Below are 6,072 nucleotides of genomic sequence, written 5' to 3' on the forward strand. Positions count from 1 at the left end.
TACCACTAAATTAAATTACAATCTTTGCTGAACTGTAAATATTGATTTGCTGCGCGCGGAGGATAAAGGATTGAGGATAGAGGATTTGTGTAAACCACATGTGAGTGTTGTTTTCCTCAGTCAGCAGCCAGTCAGCTGCAGCTCACATTTAGAGACTAGATAAGGCCGGAGGGAACGAACTGATAGACAGCGCTGTAAATACTTTGAACAGACTAACTGGATATGGAGGAAATAATGCTTGAGCGATTTGTCTTGTGTAGAGGAAGTCTCTCCACAGTAACAGTTGATGATTCAACAGTACAACTGGATCACAGTCTGGTTAATGAGGTATTGTTCTTCCTCCTCAGGTGGTAACAACCTCTCAGTATCTCAATGTGACAGCAGGAAGTCCTCTAGCACCGACCCAGCAGAGGCTGCAGGTAAGACTCGTTGCTGAGGCACCTTTAAACTGTTTAACCCCTTTAACTCCTAACTCTACAACTCTACAACCTTACGAGCCACAGAGCAGCTGGATCACAGTCTTGTTAATGAGGTGTTGTTCTTCCTCCTCAGGTGGTGACGACCTCTCAGTATCTCAATGTGACAGCAGGAAGTCCTCTAGCGCCAACCCAGCAGAGGCTGCAGGTAAGACGGTCTGATGAGACACCTTTACGTAACACACCTTTAACCTGTTCAACCCCTTTAAGTCCTTTTTCTACAACCTGACGACTCTACAACTCCACAAGCTTACAACTCAAAATCTCTACAACCTTACGACTGTACAACCTCACAACCCTATAAATTCATGACTCTAGAACTCTACAACCTTACATCCCTACAACTTTACGACTCTACAACCCTACCACATTATGAGCCACAGTAACAGTAGATGATTTAACAGTACAGTAACACATAGAGCAGCTGGATCACAGTCTGGTTAATGAGGTGTCATTCTCCCTCCTCAGGTGGTGACGACCTCTCAGTATCTCAATGTGACAGCAGGAAGTCCTCTAGCGCCGACCCTGCAGAGGCTGCAGGTAAGACGGTCTACTGAGACAACTTTAAGTCCTAACCCAAACCTCAACTCTACAACATTACGACTCGACTACAACCCAACAACATTACGAGCCACAGTAACAGTTGATGATTCAACAGTACAGTAACACACAGAGCAGCTGGATCACAGTCTGGTTAATGAGGTGTTGTTCTTCCTCCTCAGGTGGTGACGACCTCTCAGCATCTCAATGTGACAGTAGGAAGTCCTCTAGCGCCGACCCAGCAGAGGCTGCAGGTAAGACGGTCTGATGAGGCACCTTTAATACATTTAACTCCTTTAAGTCCTAACCCTATAACCTGTTGACTCTACAACCTTACGATTCAACAACTCTACAACCTTATGACACACAACCCTACAACCTTACAACTCTACAACTCTACAACCTTACGACTCTACAACCTTACAACTCTACAACCCTACAACTCTACAACCTTAAAACTCTACAACCCTACAACTCTACAACCTTACAACTCTACAACCTTACAACCTTACGACTATACAACCTTACAACTCTACAACCTTACAACTCTACAACCCTACGACTCTACAACCCTACAACTCTACAACCTTCGACTCTACAACCTTACAACTCTACAACCTTACAACTCTACAACCCTACGACTCTACAACCTTACAACTCTACAACCCTACGACTCTACAACCTTACGACTCCACAACCTTACAACTCTACAACCTTACGACTCTACAACCTTCGACTCTACAACCTTACAACTCTACAACCTTACAACCCTACAACCTTACAACTCTACAACCTTACAACCCTACAACCTTACAACCTTACAACTATACAACCATACAACCCTACAACCTTACATCCCTACAACATTACAACCATACAACTATACAACCTTACAACCCTACAACCTTACAACTCTACAACCTTACAACCCTACAACCTTACAACCCTACAATCTTACATCCCTACAACCTTACAACCCTACAACCTTACAACTCTACAACCTTACAACTATACAACCTTACAACCTTACATCCCTACAACCTTACAACTCTACAACCTTACAACTCTACAACCTTACGACTCTACAACCCTACAACTCTACAACCTTATGATTCAACAACTCTACAACCTTACGATTCTACAACTCTACAACCTAATGACTGTACAACCTCACAACCCTACAACCTTACAACTCTACAACCTTACATCCCTACAACATTATGACTCTACAACCCTACAACATTACGAGCCACAGTAACAGTTGATGATTCAACAGTACAGTAACACACAGAGCAGCTGGATCACAGTCTGGTTAATGAGGTGTCGTTCTTCCTCCTCAGGTGGTGACGACCTCTCAGTATCTCAATGTGACAGCAGGAAGTCCTCTAGCGCCGACCCAGCAGAGGCTGCAGGTAAGGCGGTCTGATGAGACACATTTAATACACCTTTAACCTGTTTAACCCCTTTAAGTCCTAACCCTATAGCCTGACGACTCTACAAGCTTACAACTCTACAACCTCACAACCTTACGACTCTACAACTCTACAACCCTACAACCCTACAACCCTACAACCCTATGGCTCTACAACCCCACAACCCTACAACCCTACAACTCTACAACCTTACAACTCTACAACCTTACAACTCTACAACCTTACAACTCTACAACCCTACAACTCTACAACCTTACAACTCTACAACCTTACGACTCTACAACCTTACGACTCTACAACCTTACAACCCTACAACTTTACGACTCTACAACCCTACAACATTACGAGCCACAGTAACAGTTGATGATTCAACAGTACAGCTGGATCACAGTCTGGTTAATGAGGTGTTGTTCTTCCTCCTCAGGTGGTGACGACCTCTCAGTATCTCAATGTGACAGCAGGAAGTCCTCTAGCGCCGACCCTGCAGATGCTGCAGGTAAGACGGTCTACTGAGACAACTTTAACACAACTTTAACCCCTTTAAGTCCTAACCCAAACCTCAACTCTACAACCTTACGATTCAACAACTCTACAACCTTATGACACACAACCCTACAACCTTACAACCCTACAACCTTAAAACTATACAACCCTACAACCTTACAACTCTACAACCCTACAACCATACAACTCTACAACCTTACGACTCTACAACCTTATGACTCTACAACCTTACATCCCTACAACCTTACAACTCTACAACCTTACAACTCTACAACCTTATGACTCTACAACCTTATGACTCTACAACCTTACATCCCTACAACCATACATCTCTACAACCTTACGACTCTACAACTCTACAACCATACAACTCTACAACCCTACAACTCAACAACTCTACAACCTTATGATTCAACAACTCTACAACCTTACATCTCTACAACTTTACAACTCTACAACCCTACAACCTTACAACCATACAACCCTACAATCTTACATCCCAACAACATTACGAGCCACAATAAGTAGATGATTCAACAGTACAATAACACACAGAGCAGCTGGATCACAGTCTGGTTAATGAGGTGTCGTTCTTCCTCCTCAGGTGGTGACGATCTCTCAGTATCTCAATGTGACAGCAGGAAGTCCTCTAGCGCCGGCCCAGCAGAGGCTGCAGGTAAGATTGTCTACTGAGACAACTTTAACACAACTTTAACCCCTTTAAGTCCTAACCCAAACCCCAACTCTACAACCTTACGATTCAACAACTCTACAACCTTATGACACACAACCCTACAACCTTACAACCCTACAACCTTACAACTATACAACCCTACAACCTTACAACTCTACAACCCTACAACCATACAACTCTACAACCTTACGACTCTACAACCTTATGACTGTACAACCTTACATCCCTACAACCTTACAACTCTACAACCTTATGACTCTACAACCTTACATCCCTACAACCATACATCTCTACAACCTTACAACCCTACAACCTTACAACTCTACAACCTCACAACTCTACAACCTTACAACCCTACAACCTTACGACTCTACAACCCTACAACCATACAACTCTACAACCTTATGACTCTACAACCTTACAACCCTACAACCGTATGACTCTACAACCCTACAACCTTACAACCATACAACTCTACAACCCTACAACCTTATGACTCTACAACCCTACAACCTTACATCCCTACAACCTTACAACCATACAACTCTACAACCCTACAACCATACAACTCTACAACCTTACAACTCTACAACCTTACAACTCTACAACCTTACAACCCTACAACCTTACGACTCTACAACTCTACAACCATACAACTCTACAACCCTACAACTCAACAACTCTACAACCTTATGATTCAACAACTCTACAACCTAATGACTGTACAACCTCACAACCCTACAACCTTACAACTCTACAACCCTACAACCTTACATCTCTACAACTTTACAACTCTACAACCCTACAACCTTACATCTCTACAACTTTACAACTCTACAACCCTACAACCTTACAACCATACAACCCTACAATCTTACATCCCTACAACATTACGAGCCACAGTAACAGTAGATGATTCAACAGTACAATAACACACAGAGCAGCTGGATCACAGTCTGGTTAATGAGGTGTCGTTCTTCCTCCTCAGGTGGTGACGACCTCTCAGTATCTCAATGTGACAGCAGGAAGTCCTCTAGCGCCGACCCAGCAGAGGCTGCAGGTAAGACTTGCTGCTGAGGCACCTTTAACTCCTTTGACTCCTAACCCAACAACCCTATAACCTCACAACCCTACAATCTTATGGCTCTACAACCCGACAACTCTTCAACTCTACAACTCCACAACCTCACAGCTTAACAACTCTACAACCTTATGACTGTACAACCTCACAACCCTACAACCCTGCAACCTTCTGACTCTACAACCTCACAACCCTCCAACATTACAAGCCACAGTAGCACCTGATGATTCAACAGTACAGTAACACACAGTACAGCTGGATCACAGTCTGGTTAATGAGGTGTTGTTCTCCCTCCTCAGGTGGTGACGACCTCTCAGTATCTCAATGTGACAGCAGGAAGTCCTTGAGCACCGACCCAGCAGAGGCTGCAGGTAAGACGGTCTGATGAGACACCTTTAACACACCTTTAACTCCTAACCCTACAACTTCACAACCCTACAACCTTAAAACCGTACAACTCTACAACCATACAATAACACAACCTTACAGCTCTACACTTATTATTATAGATGAAAAAAGCACATTAAACAGCAGTAGGCTGCCTCAAGGCTGAATCACAGATGAACTCCATATACCTCCCTATGGTCATCAACAACAAAAACATATTTTAGTGGTAAAAATAAAATGAATGGAACTGGATTAAGTGAATTTACAAAATATACGGCTGTGCCTTCACCACATCCACACACACACACACACACACACACACACACACACACACACACACACACACACACACACACACACACACACACACACACACACACACACACACCACCCTGAACTGAGGCCCAAGTTTGACTAATGTATCTGTAACACCAATGAATAACTACAGCAGTATTTGACAAAATGTGTGAGAAAACAATGTCCCACATGGAGCAGAACACATTTGTGAATTCTGTGCATTCAGGGTGAAATCACGGAGGAACAGCTGCTGCGGTCTCTGAGCAAAGTCGTTTATAATATATTTTACAGCATGACAGAGACTTCAACCTGCACTAAAGGTTAAACTAAACCGGGCCGGCTCAGGAACAACCATGTGAAGGCCCTGCAGTGGTCGGACACCAGACTTCAATCTGAGCAACATCCATAATTTATGACAGAAGCTAAAAAAAATGTTGTTCACACAGTCTCCACGAAAACCCAGGCAGAGCTGCAGCAGTTTTACTAAAAAAAAATGGAGAAAACTTTCCTGGTGTGCAGCCTAATACAGAGCAAATTGAGTATATTTGTATTTGTGAGAATTTACTAGTGCATTTTTGTGCTGATAAATGTGAGTTAAGTAGGCTACATCGATTGCTGCCATTCAGTGTAAAGAGATAAAATGCACAAAATCATAAAGTG

The sequence above is a fragment of the Trachurus trachurus genome, assembly GCF_905171665.1.
Source record: "Trachurus trachurus genome assembly, chromosome: 5".
In the NCBI taxonomy this organism is placed as follows: Eukaryota; Metazoa; Chordata; class Actinopteri; order Carangiformes; family Carangidae; genus Trachurus; species Trachurus trachurus.